The sequence below is a fragment of the Dermacentor variabilis genome, chromosome 6 (assembly GCF_050947875.1).
Source record: "Dermacentor variabilis isolate Ectoservices chromosome 6, ASM5094787v1, whole genome shotgun sequence".
Classification (NCBI taxonomy): Eukaryota; Metazoa; Arthropoda; class Arachnida; order Ixodida; family Ixodidae; genus Dermacentor; species Dermacentor variabilis.
This window is the reverse complement of record NC_134573.1, coordinates 194769655-194792095: the sequence shown is the minus strand read 5'-3', so window position 1 is coordinate 194792095 and position 22441 is coordinate 194769655. Positions and strand designations below refer to the sequence as shown.

The 22441-nt window shown below is 45.6% G+C and overlaps 1 long non-coding RNA gene across 7 annotated transcripts in view; it reads right to left on the bottom strand.

Annotated features, from left to right (window-relative positions):
• Positions 1-22441, bottom strand: part of LOC142586037 (uncharacterized) — a 415255-nt gene that overhangs the window by 329999 nt on the left and 62815 nt on the right. Inside the window, exon 3 of one of the 7 annotated variants that reach the window (XR_012829185.1) lies at positions 2348-2382. The exons of the other annotated variants lie outside the window; for them this stretch is intronic. This is a non-coding gene — a long non-coding RNA (uncharacterized LOC142586037). The remainder of the gene's footprint in view (positions 1-2347; positions 2383-22441) is intronic. 7 annotated transcript variants of the gene reach the window in all.

Sequence of the window (22441 nt, the reverse complement as noted above, 5' to 3'; positions counted from 1 at the left end):
ATCCTATGTAGAGATGATTTGACGAAACCGATCCGATAGTTGTTGATGGTGTGTTTTACACGAGGGGGGACCTATAAGTAACCGGAATTCTACTCCTGCGCATCGTGTACGTGTAGTACGAGGCTTCGTCGCTAGGGCGCTTTGAGAGGAGCTCTCCTGAGTTAGTACGCCAAGTGGTGTCAACCGACAATGACTCGTATTGTTTTTCCGACAGTTTCGTTTGTGTGTCTGTTGTGTACTCATGACAAGAAGAAATGGAAGATTCTCGCGAACAATGTGCAGCTGTGAAATTTTGCTTGTTACTCGGCAAGAACACAGCAGAAGCAGAAACTGTTGTGATGATCCAAACAGCTTAGAAAGAATATGCTCTAAGAAAACACTAGTGTACGAATGGTTTGCTCGTTTTAAGAGGGGGTAATGAAAATTGTAGGTTGGCCCCTTTACGATCGTCCTTCAAATGCGCGAACCAAAGACATCACCAAAATCCGTGATCCCGTCAAGGAAGAACGACGCAGAACAACCGACCAACTCGTAGACTTCTCCGGGTTTTCTTGGAGCTCCGTTCCGCGCAGTTTGCATGACGGTTTAGGAAGGCGACGAATGGCTGCTAAGTTTCTGCCCATACTTCTCACCGAAAAGCAAAGGGATCGTCGCGTGGAAGCCTATCGTGAAATGAAGGACGCAGTCACAGACGATCCAGAGTTTTTAAACATAATCACCACAGGCGACAAGCCATGGTGCTATGGGTACGACCCCGAATGTAAACAACAGACGAGTCAGTGAGATTCGCCTGGCTCGCCTCGTCCAAAAAAAGCTCGTCAGGTTGAACCGAATTTGAAGACGATGCTGACATGTTTTTTTTTTTTTTTACATGAAAGGGTTCGCACACTGAGAATTCGTCCCTCCAAACCACACCGTCAACCAACAGTTCTGTTTGGAGGTGTTGAAACGGCTGCGCAGAAGCGTGGCGCGAGAACCGTCCGGCTTTGTGGAATTCCGGCGAGTGGTTCCTGCATTACGACAATGCTCCCGCGCACACCGCCTTCAGTGTTCGGCAGTTTTTGACCTCAATGGAGACGACTGCTTTGACCCGCGCGCTCTATTCGCCAGATTTGGCTCCTGCGGACTTCTTCCGGTTCAGTCAGATGAAAAAGGTCAAACGCCATGTCACGACTGTGCTAGCAGGTATAAAATAGGCCGAATTAGCAAGGCGCTTCCAACAATGGAATAAATGTTTCGACAAGTGCGTTAGTACTAATGGAGAGTACTTTGAGAATGATTAACGTTATGCTTAGAAAAAATAATGTCCACGCTTTTTATCAGGAAATACCGGTCATTTTTGGGTCCCTTCTCGTATGATGTGAAATGTGGCGCACACACTGTTGCGGAGGCGGGATTTCGGCGACCTTCAACGGCGTTTGCTTGGAGCTCGAACCAGGTCGACCTTGTGAGGAGAGTCGGCATGGAAGACTAGCGGATGCAATAAGAAAAGTTTAATACAACGTTTCTGTTGAGCAGTGTTCTCTAAGACAAAAAATACATAAATTTAACATTCGGCGTGCGTGCTCCTGCACGGAAGGACAAGGAACTGCCCCCGCGTGGCGTCTCGCTAGCGTTCTTATACCCTCCACCACCCGAGCAACATCATTCTCTTTTGCTCCCTGGTAGAGAGCCTTGAAGGACAAGTCGCGTTAACCAATACAGATGAATACGGAGAGAAGCCCCTCCCTGGCATAGAAAGGGTGAACATAGGCGGCAAATTTTCATTTTTCCGGGGGTGTAGGGGCTGAGGCCCGACCAGCTTTCTGAACTCCAACTGTACAGGCGCCTATGTCTCTACGATACCGCCAGGAAATCATTCCCCAGGTTGACGCTGCCAAGTACCTTGGTGTTACTTAGGATGGAAAGCTCACCTGGTGCACTCCAATTGAACATATTGTTACGGGGATGTTGGGAGTATAGAAAGATTGTATATAAGCAAGCAGAGTCAGTATAGTTAAATATGGCTGACCAGCAACAACACGCAGCAGCCAGCGTCTCGCGATCTTCTTCTTCCTTTCTCTTTTTTTATCCTTCCGTAACAATATTAAAACAAAGGCAGACATGCCGCAGCTATGCTCTGCCGGCTCAGCCACCGGCGCTCTGGACTACATAGTGATACCTTACTGTTGATATATAAGATGAATGCTTGGTCAATATAAGGATTCGGCTGCGTATTGTTTTCTGTTGGTCCAGCCTACAAAATTAAACCTCTCATACTCTTAGAAAGGTAAGCTCTACAATTATGCCTCGGTATACCTACATTCGTTGCCAACACCGTTTTATATCAGGAAGCTCATATACCCACCCTAGTTTGCAGATTCCTCATGCTTACGGTTCAACCTGAAAAAGTGTATAGAAGAAAAGACAACTTCCTGTCATGCGCTGGGAGCCAAGGTGTGACAGAACATGGTCAGGATAACATACTTTGAATAAAGCAGACTGCTGCGGAATATAATACGATAGATGTATCGCTGACACAATCAGACCCTTTCTTTTTAATATAAAACGCTTCCAACAACTCCTTTGCAGTTTGCTCCCTACTTTTGTCATGAATCAATGCGAAAATCAATACCACTATCGTATTATATTCAGCAGAAATGTGCTTTATGCAAAATATGTTTTTTTATTGATATGAAATAAGGAGATGTTGGCGCACAGTTTAAGGCGCCGGCTACTCCTCATCTCTTGAGTGGTTCCGGCATACATCGTACAGGGTTCAAGGTTACATATCAAATAGTCTTTTCACACAAGCACCAGGACTTGTCACGCAACGTTTCCACAGAAAGACTATGACGTAAGGAACACATGGTACATACAATATATAATGTAAATGTATCCACACTTATGTAGATGAAAGTCTCAAAAATACAAAAGATATTGTAATAACACATTGTCTAGTCAGCGGGTGGTACATACATCGTGTAAATGCATTATCACATACAGTCACAACGGAACAGTCAACATAACATAATTCATAAACAGATGGATATATACAGTGACAATGAAATGAAGGGAACAATAAAAGCGCTAATAACGTCCAGCAATGCCGCTGTCTTCAAGAAAAGTCTTTAGTGCTTTTAAAGCACTCTTCTGTAAGGCCGTTGTTGGCCAAGGGCCCAAAAGTTTCCTTAAACTGAAAGGTCTGCGGTCTAATTTAATTAGCGCTGATTCAAGTCGGCTTCTTGGTGTGTCGTGATGTGGGCAATCTAGAAGGAGGTGATATATATCTTCGCCTACAAATCCACAATCATATTCGGGGGTTTCTGCACGGCCAATTCTGTGTAAGAAATGCTTTGTGTAGGCAGTGCCTAGCCTTAATCGATGAATAAGGGTTTCCATAGTCCTATCTAATGACAATGAAAATTTGAATTCAATAAATGGATCAATATGATATAAGTCCGAGCTCTTAGAATTCTGGTCAAACCAAGTGTTTCTAGACATTTTGAAAGACGTTGTCCTTATAATGCAGCGTAATTCATCCTTTGATATTGGGAGCGGAGCCGTATCATCTTTGAGGTGCGCTTGTCGTGCTGCTTCATCGGCTGCTGTGTTGCCAGGAATGTCGCAATGCCCTGGTATCCACTGGAATGCTATTGAATGTTTCGCTTCGAATGCCTTTGTGAGGTTTTTAAGTGTTTCATATATTATACCGTCACTGAATGTTTTCCCATTTGTGTTGCAGAGTGATGTTAGAGCCGCCTGTGAATCGCTGAAAATTACCCATTTTTGCGCATGTCTTACTGACAATATAAATTTTATCGCACATAGGATTGCGAACAGTTCAGCCGTTGTGCACGAAGTCGCACGAGATAACTTAAATGATTCTTGTTTGTTGAGGTAAGGTATAATGAATGATGAAGTTGAAGAGGTTGCTGTACTGGAGCCATCTGTATAGACGTGTGTGTATCCTGAATACCGCATATACATCTGGTACAGCGCTAGTTGTTGAGCAGCTCGAATGAACATGTCTCTTTTGCTGAATATCCCTTCTACTGACAATTCGATTTTTGGAATTGTAAGCAGCCATGGAGGATATTCGATGTCTGTATTCCAAAATTCATTTCTTGGCAATATGTGAAGATTTTCTTGAATTTCTACATGAACATAACTTCTATCTCGTTTCATTATGTCTAGAGCCAATGGGTGGTTTTTATGCTGGGTTTGAAGACGGAAATAATGCCGGCATGTTTCTGTAGTTCCTATAACTGGAAATGGTGATTGGCGAGCCTCAGCTATTACCAAAGAACTAGAAGTCGCTCGTGGAACTCCTAGTCATAGGCATAGTCCTCTAGCTAAAAGTCTTTGAAGTCGCTCTTCTGACGTGTGGGAAAGTCCGTGTAAGATGGGCGAAGAATACGCAACTTTTCGTCGTATTAATGCATTGTGAACAGTCAGCATGGACGATACTAATCCGCCCATGATGTGCCTGCAAGTCTGCGAAGTACAGTCACTATGGCATTGACCTCGTTTTCGAGTTTTTTTATGTCGGGTGCCCAGGATAGCTGCCTATCAAGTATTATGCCTAGAAATCGATGCTGTGTGACAATCATTAGAGGGAGTCCTTCCAGATTAAGAGTGAAATTTTTTAACTGCCTTCGAGTGAAGGGCAATACAGCTGTCTTCGCGTGTGATAGTATCATTCCTCTCTCTCTCAAAAATTTGTTGATTATATTTATGCCGTCTTGCAATGCCATTTGAAGTAGTTGAGCATTAGACCCAGATGTCCAAATACAAACATCATCTGCATACAGTGAGAACTTTAACTGTGATGGCAGCCTTCTTGTTAGACCAGTCATGACGCAGTTAAAAAGGAAGGGGCTGAGTACGCTTCCCTGTGGTACTCCCTGTTTGACAACATGTTCAGCACTCTTTCCTTCACCCGTCTGAACAAATATTTTGCGACCTGATAGATATTCAGACATCCATCGCAAGGACCTGCCAGACAGACCAAGTTCCAACATGCTTAGCAAAACATGAACGTGACTAACAGTGTCAAATGCTCTCTTCATGACTAGGAATACTGCTATAGTCATGTTCCCACGTGCACGCTCGTGCTCCACACAGGTTACTATATCTAATATTGCATCCATTGTGCATCTATGTTTTCTAAAACCTACTAAGTAGTTGGACAGCACATTCGTTTCATTACAGCACCATTGAAGTCGCGCGTCAATCATTTTCTCCATTACTTTGCATAAACAACTTGTCAAACTAACAGGGCGGAAGGGTTCAAGGCACAAGGGCGTCTTACCAGGTTTTAAAATTGGTATGATTCGAGCGACTTTCCAAGCGTCAGGCACAGTTTCCTCTATCCATAAGTTATTACAGATGTCTAAGAGAGCATTTGTACCTGTCGGTCCGAGGTTTCTTAGCATATTGTACGTAATGCCGTCCGGCCTAGCAGCGGACTTTTGGCGACATGATGAAATTGCACATTGAAGCTCGCTCAATGTGAAAGTATGATCTAATTGAGGATGTTGGGCCCAGTAGCAAGCAGTAATTTCTCGCTTAGCCAACACTACTGAAATATCAAATTCTGCACATTGCGATGAAAAAGCAGGTCTGGAAATAAGCTCACAAAATTCATCTGCAACTATTATTTCACACGTGTCCCGAGCTACAGCGAGAGCACGAAATGGGAAGCTCTGTGTTACTCGTCCGCTTAAAGAACGAATTACTAGAAAAATTCGTGGGACAGACGTGTGAGGAGACAGCGTGCCGCAGAAATCGCGCCAGCGCCGTTTGCCTAAATTTTCCATTCGTCTGCGCATTACATTGTGTATTTTCTGAGCATTTCTGTATGCTTCTAAACTTCCGCTCCGTCGGTAAGCTCTTTCGGATCGACGTCGGATGGCTCTTAGGTGTTCATATTCTCCGTCAACTGCAGCATAATCTTTTGGAATTGGGACCTTCTTTGTGCCTATGTTCATATTGTCCTGCAAAAATTCTGTAAATTTTTCCACTGTTGCATGTTGATTAATTTGATCCGTTAGGCGGTACCGAAAAGCTTGCCAGTTGGTTAGTCTGCTGTAACGCCTGATATCACAGTGCAGGCTAGGGTGGTAAACAAGGATGGGAAAATGATCACTTCCGCGCGTTTCCATATCTGTTGTCCATCCCGCACCATTCACTAGATCATGTGAACACAGGGCAACATCTATGCAGCTTGAGTAATTATATCCACGAAGGAATGTTGGCGACCCATCGTTTAAAACAGTCAAGTTGCATTTATCTATGGCGCACTCAATAACGTTACCCCGTGCATCACAATGATCACTGCCCCAGATGGTGTTGTGTGCATTGAAGTCGCCACAAATAAATACATTAGAATGAGCTATCTTGAAGATATGCACTAGCGCTTCTACTGAAATCCGATTTGAAGGTTGTAGATATAGATTAATCACTGTTATACAGAGCTTGCCAAAGGATACTTCACATGCGATGAATTCCGGGAAGTCTGAATCACTGGACTGAATTTTATAAGATAGTAGGTCCTTTCTGACGCACAGGAGCACTCTGCTAACAGCACCTTGACGAGAAGTCTTGTATATGACATAATTTGAGAGGCGAAAGTCGTCATTGATTCCCGCCTCTTGAATGCAAAGTATTGGGAAGTTGTATTGCACAAGCAGTTTAGGAAAGTCAGCACACTTCCTTCGAAGACTGTTGGCATTCCACTGAAATATGGAGACATTTTTGTAGCGGTTATTCATGCTCTGCCTGCCGAAGTTTCGGCCCGGATTGTTGACACAATAGTGCTTCTAGAGGCAACAAGGCTTTTACTTCTGGTAGGTTGTTTGCTTCCGGCAGAGCAGACAGGATTGCCTTAAGAGCTGCGAAAAGCATTGGCAAAATCAGTTGTGTCACCGATGCTGTGGTATGTTCGCTATTAGCTGGTGTTACTGCTGCAGTGGATGAGCAAGGTCGATGAGAGGAATGTGTGCGAGTACTGGAGCTTTCTTGTGTATTACTTTCTGCCTGTTGTCGTCTGGGTTTCCGTAGCACTGATGCATAAGACTGGGCACTTGACTGTGATCCTCTTGATTGGTCTCTTGATTGCACTGTTGGTTGTTCTCTAGAGGAGGAATAGCTTGTTGATGCTCTTGGCTGTGGTGGTTCCGGTGCCCGCTGAGGTGGGTGATCTGGCACTGGATGAACAATCTCAAGGTTTGGGGCGGGTTCATTGCGTCGCGGTTGTCTTCCATGTATTAGTTCATGTCGACGCATTTGTGCCGCTGCTTTTTTCTTAGGGCAGCCTGAGAAGGAGGCGGCATGGTTCCCCGCACAGTTTGCACATTTAGGTTGAAGAAGTGACTTGCACTCCTTGTGGTCATGATCTTCTGAGCAGATTTTGCATCGACGTGTGCTACGGCAGGTTTTCGCCATGTGCCCAAATCTCTGGCAGTTATAGCAGCGAAGTGCTGGTCCTAGGTATTCCTCGACAGGGTGACTGGCGAAACCCAATTCTTCCTGGAATAGGGCGATCGTCTCTGAAAGTCAGAATTACAGTGTGAAGTGGACGTGACTGTACTGCTCCATCTTCTTGGCGGAAATATCTTATCTGTCTGCGTGCCGATATAACTCCTGCGTCCTTCAAGAAGTCTAGGAGTTGTTCGTCTGTATACTGCAGAGGCACATGTTTTACTTTCCCAACGTTTCGCGTGTATGACTCGGGGATGAAGGGCTTGACTTCCAGGCCGCCTACACTTGAGAGCATCAAAAGGCGTTTCGCCGACGCTAAGGAAGCAACGCTGACACTGAAGCTTCCATCTCTGTTCGTCCTGAAGGACTGTACTTTTTCTTTGGGAGCGAAAACTATTTCGGCAGACACTCGGTTTGGATTTACTTGCCAGAAAGTAGTACCTTCACTTGTCGGGCGAAAGACAACCGGAATGCCTTCGGCTCGCTTTTTGTTGTAGATGACCAAAGTAAATGGTGCATCTTCACCCATCTCTTCTTCATCACTTAGCTCATAATTCGATGTTGTGTCATCGTACTTGCTGTCTTCTAGGCGAGGCTTCTTGCTCTCGGCTTCACCATCAGCCATTATTCCTGAATTCGCTGAATTTCATTCCGAGTTGTGGAGAACCAAACGTGCCGGCTTTATGAAGCTTTGTGACGCTTGCAAGGCCCCAGGCTTTTCATTACGGCCCGTAGCATCATTCATATGGCTTGTTACATTTGGACGAGCATAAGGCTCGTGACGATGTTCTCGGCTTCCGACCACCGTAGCGGCAGGGTAATAGCCAGGTCCTCAAAAAAGAAATTTCGTACCTGTAAGGCGCCTGGCTCGTTGAATCTTCCCCCGACGTCTTGTTAATCAATCGTCGTCAATGGTAACCGTAAATGCCCAAAAACCAGAAAACTCAGAGCACCGCACAAGAATAGCGACCGAACAGATACCCAAAATATGTTATCACGACCATGTTGTTCTGTCACACCTTGGCTCCCTGCGCACGAGCGGAAGTTGTCTTTTCTTCTGTATGTTTTTTTTTTCAGGCTGTCAATAAACAGTTGGTAGTTCGGCGCTTCGCTGTCTTCCTTTCTTCTGACCCTTTTCAAAAATGTATTTTGCGCGACAAGGTATACCTAGAAAACTGATCTACTTCATCATCATCGTGATGGGATTTTGGAGCGTAGGCTTGTATTACCTTTAATCTATACCTCTTATTAAGTTTGATTACGGCTATTGCTACCCTCTCATTAATGCTGTAGAATTCGTCAATGTTGCCCGCTATGTCCTTGTGGATTAGGAATCCTACCCCGTATTGCTTCTTGCCTGGGAGACCTCTATAGCTGAGGACATGGCCATTATTCAGCAGTGTATAAGTCGCTCTAGTTCTTCTGATCTGGCTAAGCACAATGATATCCCAAACAATGTTTGGGATATCATTGCTGCTAAGCTAACCTCACTCGACAGAGTTCGGCTGTTAAAGGTTGCCAGCGTCAGTTTCCATTGGCGGCCTGTGCGGGTACAGAGATTCTTAGCGCCCTCTGCTGCCTTACAGGTCTGACCGCGGCCTTGGTCAGGTCCTCCGCATCTGCCTGGTACAGAGGGCCATGGATTAAATGTAAGAATAATGAGTGAGGTGGGTGCCGAATACTGCACCAAGGAGGCCAATTCCTGTTCTGGTGAAGCAGTGCTTTTGTTGAAGCTTTTAGTGGGCCTTCCCACAACGCCTCTCGCGCAACAGCTGACCTTGACACTTCCTAGGCGACTTCGGGCTTTCTACAGCTTTGTACAGCCCTTATACTAGAGCTAATGAGAAGGGAGAAGTGGGGAAATGCTGGCCCCGTAGTTTTCCGGGAACGCTGCGGGCCCACACGCTGGGAAGTCAGGAATGCTATGCTTCATTCAACCTACAATAGTGCCGTTCTCTGTCCGTCAGACATGGTTTGTACATTTTGCGCATGGAAGCAATAAACGGCCCTTCTACTGCCGCGCTCGCAGTACAATTCCTGGGAATGCAAACAAAAATACACTAGCAGGAATAACTGCAGATATAGACGAAAGGAATGGACGCAACTACGATCATTCTGACTTGATGAAAATCTGTGTGTTAGCTTTACTAATGGGGGTGTCGCTACTTGTTTTTCCTTATTCCTTGCGTGAATACTGTAAATACCTTCTCTTCACATTTCTTTGTTATGTGCGGAAATTTTGCATCATCGAAGAAAGCCCGTTTTGGCAGCGCGCCTCGTAAGTTGCTGCATATAAATTATTGAACATTGTAGCGGTATGGAGTGTGCAGTGCTAAGATCTATTCACGTATTAGGTTCACCGAATACGTTTACAAGATCTGTATAAGCTAGCTTCTGTATATGTAGGTTTATAAAGAGAGAATCGCGGTTATTGCTTTACAATAGCTGACTTTATTTTTCATCCGGCCTCGTAGAATTAAGGTTCTTCCGCAAAAAGAGAGGGCCACATAGGGGGGAAAATGCCTGGAAAGAAATAGGGCATTACGTTCGTTATGGAAAGACATTGTATTCGCCTTTGCTGCGCTCTGGCCGCCTGAATCTGTCGAGGCCCCTGATTCAAAGGTTTTCGCTGTCGTCTTGGAGAGTGGCGGTGAAGCCGCCTGCGGTTGCCGCAATGCTCCGCACATAGGCGGAGCCGGCGTCCTTCAGAGCATCGCCTTGGCAGTGTCAAGACGTGTTGGGTGGCCTGGAATATGTTGGGGGACATGTGAGAAACGTCTCCCATGCTCTCAACACGTTTGTCAGGCAACTATAGACAAACCTAGTTGCAGCAGCACGCGCAAGGCAGTGGTGACAGCTTCCCTCTAAGATCTTGTCGGTGGCGTTTGTGCTGCAAATCTGGCTACGGAGTATTATGAGCACTCTTGCCAACTATCCCGAATTTTCCGCATAGTTTACGAACTTGGTCTTTATTTATGATTTTGCCAAAGTTGCGTAAAGTTGCATTCTTCGCGGAACTATTTCTTTAGTTTGTTTCTGATCATTATTCACTTTGAAAATATTTTGATGCTGAAAGGACAAAGCCTGTGTCCCTGCTTCGAACAAGTTTGTAAACTCAAGCTCCTGAAGCATGCAAAATCGGCAACAGTGAAGCCGCTGTGACGTTGAAAGCAGGGTGGTGAAACGAAAAGATACCGGTTCGGTTCGGGTTCTGGTTCAACGCACTCCGATTACGTTCCGGTTCAGTTTCGGTTGGAGAAAAAATTATAGCGGTTCGGCAAAGGAAACTTATTCGTGAAGCAATAGAACGACAGACACCAACAACCAAAAGAATCGCTCAAAATGAATAAATCTTTAAGACGTTCCGGCTTCGCAACGGAAGCCTCGTTCACAAATCTTGTGAACATGATTTGTAAACAAGGCTTCCGTAGCGAAGCCGAAACGTCAACGATTTATTCATATTCCGCACTTCTTTTGCTCGATGTCTATCATTTTATTACTTCATGTTTCATCCCGACCACACGGGCTTCCGTCGAACCCTAGACTTCAGGAAACTCATTCTTGCGGCGACACGATGCTTGTACGCCTGGCGCATGCGCGTGGTTCGTCAGGAAGTGCGAGGAATGCCGGCAGCGGAAATTTATAGCGGCGTTTGAATAGTGAAATTTTCTTGGTCTTCTGGCTCAAAAATTGCTTGGTATCCGGATCATAGCCATCGCATCAGCATTGGTCACGCGGGATGATTTTCAAAATAAGGTCTGGGTAACGTTATCTGTTGTTTTTTTCAAATCGTGGCACAAAATCAAACAAGTTTTGACTCATTTTCTTCGTGCTTTGTGAGCCAAGCTGCTAACAAACATCTCTGCAACGCATACAATGCCAACTTCCATACTCAAAATACACCCAGAAGTGCTCCTACTCATTCCAGCAGCTTTTAACATCTTGTAAATTGTGCAATGAGAAATCTGACAGGCTTTGTGTCGAACCTTTGCGACAATCTCGTAGGTACTACTCGTTGTAGGCAGGCAGAAATTAGTATTTTATGCTCATTTCTCCTCTTGGAACTGGCCAAACCTCTCAAAAACTCGTGCATAGCTCAGTGTATTCTCCGTAAACGTAATATGAAGCATTTCAACTGTTCATTTCGTTGTGTTTTGCAGGTAGAATAAAAAACTCAAGGAAATTCGCTGTCCGTTAAGAACAGAGGTCACTAGTTTGTAAGAGTAGCGCGACAATAGTTTTTGTCAGAATAGCAGCTTGGGCTTGTTGGTTTTCCATCCTGCTAGTAACAGCGCAAAATATAGACAAGGGACGAAAGAAGAAGACACCACAAGCGCTGACTTTCAACAACGTTTATTCTGAAAGAAACACGGCTTCTTATAAACATTGCCCTCACGTGTCGCAATCACGTGATCTCACATCATGTGAAACAAGCACTTTTTTTTTTCCTCTTCTTTTCTTTTATACACTCAAGATAGCGGTTGCACGTGCAAAAGCTCAAGTTCTTTTTTTGTCAGTAACAAGGACGGCGTGCCAACGCATTGGTCACGAAGTCTGGTAATCTCGGCCGCCTCAATTATCTCCCGGACCAGCTGGTCATTGTGCTTCTTCAGCACTTTACAGCGTCTAAATTCTGCGGCGCAATCTTTTGAGGGGCAATCCCTGATATGTATGCCTAGATTCCTGTTAGCCTGCTCGACGCTAAGTTTGTGTTCCTTCAGTCTCTCATTTGTGCATCTAGAAGTTTGCCCTACATATCTTTTTCCACATTTCAGAGGTATTGAATACACAACGGCTTCCGTGCACTCCACAAAACGAGTCTGGTGATTAGTCGTGCACCCTTCCTGGTTTGTCGGCTCTTCAGCATTGACGCGTTGGCAGAGGCTTTTTAGTTTTTTCGGGGCAGTAAGCACTACATTAACACCAGCTTTGCGCCCAATCTTTTTCAGGCGGTGAGATACGTTGTGCACGTATGGCAGGGCCACGGTCCGTCGTTTTTCTTTTGGCTTCTCGCTACCTGGCTCGCCATGGGCACGCTTGAGTTTTAGGTTCTTGCTCATTTTTTCCGCAACGGACACAAGAAGGTGCGACGGGTAACCAGCCCTAGTAAGCCGGTCAACCTGCCGTCGAAAACTTTGTTCCATTGCGTGGATGCACGATTTTTTGAGCGCATTTGTTAGACAAAGGTTTGCAATTGCTCTCTTCACTATTTTTGAATGCGCTGATTCGAATGGCAGTGGCGCCTGTAGCATGCCTGTAGTTTGCAGCATGCTCTGTAGATGTTAAAGATTTATATTATTCGATCCCCCAACATGAAATTTTGGAGTGCGTGGAAGAATGTATAGATACACACGGTGCTGTCGCTTTTCAGAACGCCTCCGGGGTTTCAACTGGTGGGTTCCTGGAACTCCTTTCTGTATATTTGAAATCCACTTATGTTACGTGGGAAGGGAATGTGTACCTCCAGAAACGCGGCGTCTGTATAGGGTCATGTATTGCGCCAGTACTTAGCGATTTGTTTCTTGCCCAGAAAGATAGATTACTTCAGAACGCTCTAACCAGAACAAACGTCCGGGGAGTCTTTCGGTATGTTGACGATTACTTGGTTCTATGTGATGGCTCTGGCACGAATTCAGATGACGCAGTTTCGGAGACACTAACATGCTTTAGTTATGTGCTTCAGCCGCTTGCTGTTACCCACGAGGTCCCCACGCAAGGGTCTTTGAGATTCCTTGATCTCCGACTCGAGCTCTCCAAAGGGAAGGTCTGCTGGGCCTATCAACCCAGAGGCGACAAGGCGCCACTGCCATTCGAATCAGCGCATTCAAAAATAGTGAAGAGAGCAATTGCAAACCTTTGTCTAACAAATGCGCTCAAAAAATCGTGCATCCACGCAATGGAACAAAGTTTTCGACGGCAGGTTGACCGGCTTACTAGGGCTGGTTACCCGTCGCACCTTCTTGTGTCCGTTGCGGAAAAAATGAGCAAGAACCTAAAACTCAAGCGTGCCCATGGCGAGCCAGGTAGCGAGAAGCCAAAAGAAAAACGACGGACCGTGGCCCTGCCATACGTGCACAACGTATCTCACCGCCTGAAAAAGATTGGGCGCAAAGCTGGTGTTAATGTAGTGCTTACTGCCCCGAAAAAACTAAAAAGCCTCTGCCGACGCGTCAATGCTGAAGAGCCGACAAACCAGGAAGGGTGCACGACTAATCACCAGACTCGTTTTGTGGAGTGCACGGAAGCCGTTGTGTATTCAATACCTCTGAAATGTGGAAAAAGGTATGTAGGGCAAACTTCTAGATGCACAAATGAGAGACTGAAGGAACACAAACTTAGCGTCGAGCAGGCTAACAGGAATCTAGGCATACATATCAGGGATTGCCCCTCAAAAGATTGCGCCGCAGAATTTAGACGCTGTAAAGTGCTGAAGAAGCACAATGACCAGCTGGTCCGGGAGATAATTGAGGCGGCCGAGATTACCAGACTTCGTGACCAATGCGTTAGCACGCCGTCCTTGTTACTGACAAAAAAAGAACTTGAGCTTTTGCACGTGCAACCGCTATCTTGAGTGTATAAAAGAAAAGAAGAGGGAAAAAAAAGTGCTTGTTTCACATGATGTGAGATCACGTGACTGCGACACGTGAGGGCAATGTTTATAAGAAGCCGTGTTTCTTTCAGAATAAACGTTGTTGAAAGTCAGCGCTTGTGGTGTCTTCTTCTCTCGTTCCTTGTCTATATTTTGCGCTGTTACTAGCAGGAATAGTTTTTGGTGAGAACTGTCACCGCAAACCCATAACACATTTCACGGTGACGAGACGTGGCTTGGCTACTGACTTGTGAAGTGTCCTACACCCACCTGACGGGTAAACACACCAATGCGATCACGAAGAACTCCATCGTCCCCTTCTATTTCTATTGATTTTTTTTATTGGGGGAGGGAGGAGTGCTGGGAGGGGGGGGAGTTGCCGGGCAGGTGAAAGAGCGACAATAAAAACATTCCTCTAAAATTACCGTCCAATATCTGCATCTAATGTACGCATGCGCTCTTCGAAACACTCATTATTATAAGTGCGATGATTTTTCTGGAACGATAAAACATCATAACAGCCTATCAGTACAATAGAGAAAAACGATAAGTGATGTGGCAACATTTACTCTTTGTGACACCATGATGGCAATTGCGTGCTGATTCCATAATGGTTTGACCGATGACAGCTGATTAACCGAACAAGGCCCACCCACCATATGCTTAAGAAGGCATTCGCGACCGCGTTCGTTCAATGTTGATATAGCCATATCCTTCACAGGAAAAGGAAGAGACGTACATTTTGAATCCTCCTTCTGAGAACATGCGGGCATACGATTGTCGCGAAGGTATTCAAGCAGAGGAAACGCAGCCCGCCTTGCCTCGGCTGGCATCACCCGACAAAAAACAATCTGTTTTACGGCGGCTCCTTTGTGATCCAGCCCTGCCGTGTGCGGACCCTCGCGAAGTGGCGTTGAGCACCAGCGGTAGCCGCGCGTACCATCGGCGCTTCCGGCTGTTGGTGTCGCCTGCCGCCCCAGATGGCAGCACTCACCAAGCGTCGTTTCTGCCGAAACGTCTGTGCAGACCCCTCGACAACCCACGACCGTCATATGCGCTCTAGTAATTTGGTGCAGTCCGAAATGTATATTTTGTGATTGCCTGGTACGCGGCTATGCCAGTGTTACGAGCGAAGCACTGCATTATGAAAAAGCTTTAGCCTGGGGCCAACACCGATTTAATGATTCAAATGCGTGTAAAACACCTAACAAACTTTTATGACACAACTGCTGCAAAGGCGTAGACAGTAGGAGGGTGCGGAGGAGACCGCACAACCCCCCCTACTTCCCCCCCCCCCCTTCGACAGTTAGTATCCGGCCTGTCCACGCTTCCCTCTCTGTTCACCCTCCCAATCAAGGACCAATGGGGCTCTTCACCGAAAAAAATTTCTGGCTACGCCCCAGAACTGTTGGACTGAATTGAATAAAAGTTGCACTTCACAGAGAAAGTTATACACTAGCAACTCTACAAAGCGAAATTTTGATTTAGAACTTCAAAGTATTTCCACAAATTTCTAATTATGGGCAAGTTTAAGACATACAGTCAATTCAGGAAGCATTTAAGGATCAGGGACTATGCAACAAAAGCAGACCTCCAGTTCTGTCAACTGCATCCGTGATAAGCGGGCAAATGCGCCATATGAATTTATAGCTTGAGGAAGAGTGTTTCAACGCCTACGCACGTAATGCAGAAGTCCCGCTCAGAAAAATGCGGTATATGTGAGAGCGGTACATCAATTCTGTCCACCTTAGATGTATAGAAGTTGACGCAATTACTTAGTTGCGATGTCATTTTTTAGCATTGAATTGTAAAGCTAACACTTGCTTTTTTGAAATTTTAAAGTATTTTTTCGAATATTTCTCAAATACGTCAAGATATCGCGCTTCTGCAGCTTATGATTTCGGCACCACAACATATGATAGTCACGTGCCGGCTCATATAGATCCTAATTCGAACCGCGCATCCTGCACCCTTTCCCCACCCTAAGGTCGCAAGAATATCTAATAAGGTCCGGTCGACCGTGGCGTTCTGCTAAAGTTTGCGCGTGACATATGTTCTTAGTTCACTCACGTGATATATAACGAATGCACATATTAGCAAGTGATTTCATCTCAGGCGAATAGTCAACACGGCGTCTCTCGGCAGCAGCAAGCGCAGTTGTGCTTCGCAAATAACTGAAAAAGAAAGTACTCTGAACTGCTAACCAACCAGAAAGAGGCAGTTGACGTCATCAAACGTATATTAAAAGAGAATGCAGAAGACCCTTTTCCTCGGTTGTGAATGACACTCCCTCGGAAGATCCTGACCGCTACGGAACAAGATGAAATGACCTGAAACTAAGGGCACGTCGTAACCTGTAAACAGAGACCTGCAAGTTGTACATGCCATACGACGTGTTTCAACGCACCGTTACCTAAACCTAAGGAAGGTTCGCTTACACGGACAGACATTAGGGGTTTGTTCTGCCTAATGTTATTGCAATCGCAATGATATGGACCCTCAAAGCTCACTTCTGCCGTCGGCGTCGCCATCACCCTGAGTTTCTGTATACAGTCCAAGCGCGATAAAATCATCGCCGCGCGCCGTGTGCTGTGCGCGCGAATAACAGCTTGCGAAGGTGAGCCGCGAGCGCGGCTCAATCTCGCGTGTACGAGCGAGGAAGGCGGGCCGAAAGTGCACCCTCTCCTGTCGCGCGCGAGGCACGGGGGTGGTGAGAGGGAGCTCGACGTTACGGCACGGCCGTGCAGGCGCCGTTTCTTGAAAGAGATCTGCGACGCAGTCGAAGTGCGCGCCCGCGCGGTAGTCATCTTCAAAGCGATCTGCGATGTTTGCCGAGTGCACGTATTGCCGGTAACTTCGTGTGCGCTGTGCTTTCGACGTTTCGTTCGCGTTGAAACGAGAGATGCACGAAGGTCAATTCGATAGCTGCTGCCGCGATTCCTCACTCCAGCATTTTGACAGCGTTTCCGCACTCAAAGAGCGAGATGTTTTCATGTTTGCCCGTGCGCATGTGACGCCGCGCTTGTTAAGTAAAAACACGTTGTTGGACTGGTTGCTTTGAATCCATGAAAGAATGTGTAAGCGCGACTGAACGACGACGTAGAAAGAAACATACACACCAATACAGCGCTGTCTCTGTGTGTGTTTCTTTCTACGGCCTCGTTCAGTCGCACTTGCACATTATATCATTTTAATTTAGTTAGTAAGGGAATGTTTACAAGTTTGTACGGCCAATAAAGCTACTATACTTACTTCGTATAGCTATCTACTGATTTGCGATCGCAATCGGTTCTTCGCTTTTCGGGCGAAACTGCGATATTTTTCCTTATCTTTCTCTTTCTTTCTTTTTTTACGCTCGCTCCTTATGTTTGTTTCTTGTCTTAGATTTGTGTGACAAGGTGAGCTCGTTCTTAGGCACGGACGCAAAGAGCACAAGTCGCGTGCACCAAGGTTACACAACTGCTCACGAGGCGGCTGCGCAGGCATTGTGAGTCCCTGCTACGCGCCCGTGAGGGCACGCATTCTTCCGCTTCGCTTGTGCGCATAATGGCTGCCGAGCATTCGCTTTTCCCACACGGCACGCACTGCGGGCGATATATGCGCGACACAGACTCAAAGCGAGCGCAGCTCTGTGCCTTTGCACGCACAGTTCGCCTCCGATTTCCGCGTCGTGATTGCCACGCCTCTCAACCGCGAGTGGGCCCCGGGGGCATCGCAGTGAGGGGAACGGCGCAGCGTGGCGGCGTCTCGAACCACGCACGCGTCGTACATCGCATCGTGCCTTGCATTACAGGCTGCTCGGCAGCACTGGAGGCTCTGCTGCGAACTGCGCTAGCAATCGCCGGGCTGCATTCATTTGGCGAGACAATCTGCAGCCACCGATTGCCGTTTCACCTACGCCAATACACGGGCATTGCATGTAGGCCCTGTTGCCTCTGATGCAGAACCTCTTGTCTAAACAGATTTGCTCTTGCCATCCTGTACCCCGCAGCCTTGAAGCGAGCTTAGTCAAATCCTGCTTCTGTTGTTTTCCACAACACTGCGCACGCTGGTGGCACTCGCACATGCCCCGACCACGTGACGTCTTCCCGGTCATCGATACGTGCCCCGCCTAGTAGTGTGCGGATCCGGCGGAGGCAACCAATCTACAGGGGCCGCACGTAGGCGCAACCTGGAGCGGTTTGGCCGGCTGGCGAAGAATATATACCGCAATTATGGCATGACGATACCGCACGTTTTTTCTTCGACAGCGGATATTGATCTGGAAAGACGGGAGTAGACCAGTAGTTTCAGTGCGCCGAATTCATCGTGGAGCCTGCCAAGCTGCTTACCGAAGCTTTCAGCCCGGAAGCTTGACCAGTGCACATATTTTGGAAAAGTACAACATTATTTGATCTGATTTATTATTATGATGATTGAAGTTTATTGGCGCAAGGGCATCTAAGGCCAAAGAGCGCCAGGATATGTGTTTTCGTTTAGTAAAATTGTGGGTTTAGTGCTATGATTTAAAATAGAGGCTGTATAGAGGCCTACACGTAAGACAAATATATGAATACTAGTGAATGAATTCTAAAATAATTGTGAAGATAAATATAAAGTCTTAAATGAATTGGTTATAGGCACACATGGTAAATTATTGCGGATTGAGCGAGTCCCTTGCTTTACAATTCTTGCTCACGCAAGAAGTGCAAGAGAGCTCAGACATATTTTTGTGCATCAGATTGTACCTCACCTGTGAGGCACAATCTGGTGGTTAGCATGGAATGAGATGATATCTAGAAAGTTAGCTTGAGCAAGATAATTAAGCACTGTTTTAAAGTTAAATAGTGCATCCTCTGATAAGAACATCGAGGGATGGGGTGGTATATGGTGTGTTTAGAGTTCCTTAAAATGAGCTACTCGCTCTCGGTGAAGTTCGGGACACTGAATGAGGACATGTAGGACGGTTAAGTTCTCACCGCAGCGTGTGCACGTCGGTAAGTCAGTTGCAGTCAAGAGGTATTTGTGTGTGCCATAAGTGTGTCCTATTCTGAGTCGGGCCAGGGTGACTTCGGTGTGTCTATCAAGCTTCAGAGGGAAAGGTTTGGTTAATTGTGGTTTAAGCAGGTGCAGCTTTTTTTCAACTTCCTTGCCCCACTCAGCTTGCCAATGATTATGGAGCGCCTTTCCTACCGCAGGTTTCATATCTACGCCAGGTACCCAGCTTACATTAATTGTATCCCGATGAGCCGCTTCTCCAGCATTTTTGTCCGCCATTTCATTGCCTGCGATTCCAAAGTGGCCTGGCACCCAGCATACAACAATAGCAAGGTTTTGTTTATGCGCTACGTGGATCTGTTTAAGGAGCTGCTTAATTACAAGGTTTCGGCTTGCTTTGCCACAGGACAGGGCTGTGACAACGCTTGAGGAGTCTGTGTATATTATAGACATTTCTATCTTGTTTTGTACTATATGTATATATACTCAATAGTGATCAGAATACCGTACGCTTCCGCTGTAAAGATGCTGCTATTTTTATGCAAGGTTTTAGGGTTGGAGAAGTTTGGGCCATGGGCTGCACATGATACCGAATTTGCAGACTTTGAAGCATCAGTGAAAAATGCAGTAGATATGTACTTGTCTTCAAGAGCCATGAAATGTTGCTGGATGAGGGCACTTGGACAACTCTTTTTCTTAAGCTCTCTAAAGCACAAGTCACAAGTGACAGGACATTGCTCCCAAGGTGGGATGGGTTCAGCATAGTCAGTTTCCTGCAGATTTGTGAAATCTACTCCGAGTTTTTCTGCAACAGAATTTACTGCTAACGGGAACGGCGGGGCGTGTGAAGGCCTGTTTGAATACAACTGATTTGTGGACAGATCACTCATGAGTGCGTTGCATGGATGTTGTTTTAGTTACATGGTTCTTATTGCATAGGTGATTCCCAGATATGTACGATGATAATCCAGCGGCCACTGATCCGATTCTGCATATAAACTTTGGACGGGGCTCGTACGAAAGGCACCAAGTGCTAGGCGGATACCTAAGTGATAGACAGGATCGAGTAGCTTAAGTGTTATCTTTGAAGCCGACTGGTAAACAATACATCCATAATCTATGCGTGACAACACAAGGCTTTAAAAAGCGATAGGAGGCAATACCTATCTGTTCCCCACGACTGATGAGATAAAATCTTTAAAAGGTTCATGGTTTTAAGACATTTTAGCTTCAACTGTTTTATATGCTGCATGAAGGTTAGCTTGGTATCGAAGATTACACCCAGAAATTATTGTTCCTTTCTAATAACCAGGCTTCTCCCATTCATCGTAATGCAAGGGTCAGGACATACCCCTCTTCGTCGGGAAAACAGCACAGAGGTAGTCTTTTCTGCACTGAATTTAAACCCGTTTTCGTCTGCCCATTTGGCGAGCCGATTAACAGTTAACTGTATCTGGCGTTCGCATATGGACAGATTGCAAGATTTTAAGCTGACATGGATGTCGTCCACATACACAGAATAAGACACCATGGATGGTATAGCAGAGCGGAGAGAGTTCATTTTAATTAGGAAAAGTGTGCAACTTAGCACTCCTCCCTGTGGTACGTCGTTTTCTTGAACAAAAATGCGCGAAAGTACACTGCAAATTCTAACGCGGAACTTCCTTTCAGACAGGTAATTTCGCAAAACGTTCAGCATACTACCACAAATTCCATAGGACGACCAGGTCTTGCAGAATACCGTAACGCCAGGCAGTATCATATGCCTTCTCAAGATCAAAGAATACAGATAGACAGTATTGGCTGTGTACAAATTCATCACGTATATATGACTCAAGGAGAACAAGATTATCAGTTGTAGACCTTGCTCTTCGGAAGCCAGATTGGCGAGGGTCGAATATACCGTTATATTGGAAAAAAAACACAAGGCGACGGTTAATAATTTTTTTCAAATACTTTAATTAAGCAGGTAGTGAGTGCAATTGGTCTGTAACTGTTAACTAAGGAAGGGTCTCTGCCGTGTTTGAGGATTGGTAGGACTATTGCTTCTTTCCAAGATGAAGGTATATGACCAGTTGCAAAAATCTTATTGTAAAGACCTAAGATGCAGTTTAGGGTCTCATAAGGCAGATTCTTGATTATTCCATATGTTATTGTGTCAGAACCGGGAGCCGAGCTACCACAAGAGCCTAGGGAAAGCTTGAGTTCATGGAACGTTAATGGTCTATTGTACCCATCTGATGACTTTTTCGGACGCAGAGGAATATTTTCAGCTATACTGTTATGCTTTAAAAAAATTTCAGAATAATTTCCCGAACTTGATACTCTCTGAAAGTGCTCGCCAAGAGTGTTTGCTTGGTCTTCTATTGACTCACCAGAGCCATTGACGAGAAAAAAAGGATTTGGACGTTGTCCTTTTATTTTACGTACCCTGTTATATACTTTGCTAACATCCGTGTAAGAGTTTATTGAGGATATGTAGCGTGTCCAGCTTTCTCTTTTGGATATTCGGTGGATACGGCGTCCATTTGCTTTGCACCGTTTAAATTCTATTAGATTTTCTGTGGTTGGGTAGCGTGAAAATGTACTCCATGCTTTGTTCTGGCGTTTCTTTGCAGTTTCGCAGTCTTTGTTCCACCACGACTTTGGATTGACTTTTCTGTACAGGACTGAGGTATGCAGTTTTTAGCAGAACAGAGGATATGTTCGGTGATGTAGCTGGCCAGTTCCTCTACACCTAGGTGGTCCACATCTTTCGGGCACAGTTTACATATGTTTCTGAATTTCGACCAGTCTGCACTATGAAGTTTCCACTTTTTGGGGTAAGCTGGTCCATCGCGCCACTTTGTTGTTTGTAGGAGTGTTGGGAAATGATCGCTCCCATATGGATTACTGATAACTCTCCATTCCAGGTATGGAAGAAGTGATGCTGACCCTATGGCTAAGTCTATACATGAATACGTGTTGTGTGTAGGACTGTAAAAAGTTGGCTCTGTCTTGTTAAACAGACAGGCTCCAGAAGAAAGAAGGAAGTTTTCTATTGCCCGTCCTCTCGCATCACATATTGAGTCACCCCAGAATGTGCTGTGAGCATTGAAGTCTCCGATTATTATGTAGGGTTCGGGAAGCTGGTCAATCAGCTTTTCAAATTCTGCAATGTCAAACCGCTCATCAGGCGATAAATATATAGCGCAAATAGTTATAAGTTGGTTGAACAATATAGCCCGAACAGCCACTGCTTCAAATGAATTTTGGGGTGATACATGCTGGCATGCTACTGATTTTTGGGCTATGTTTGCCACACCACCTGAAGAAGAATTGCCATTATTTCTATTTTTACGGAAAATTATGTACTGTTTTAAGAAGTTCTGGTGTGTAGACTTTAAATGTGTTTCTTGAACACAGAACAGC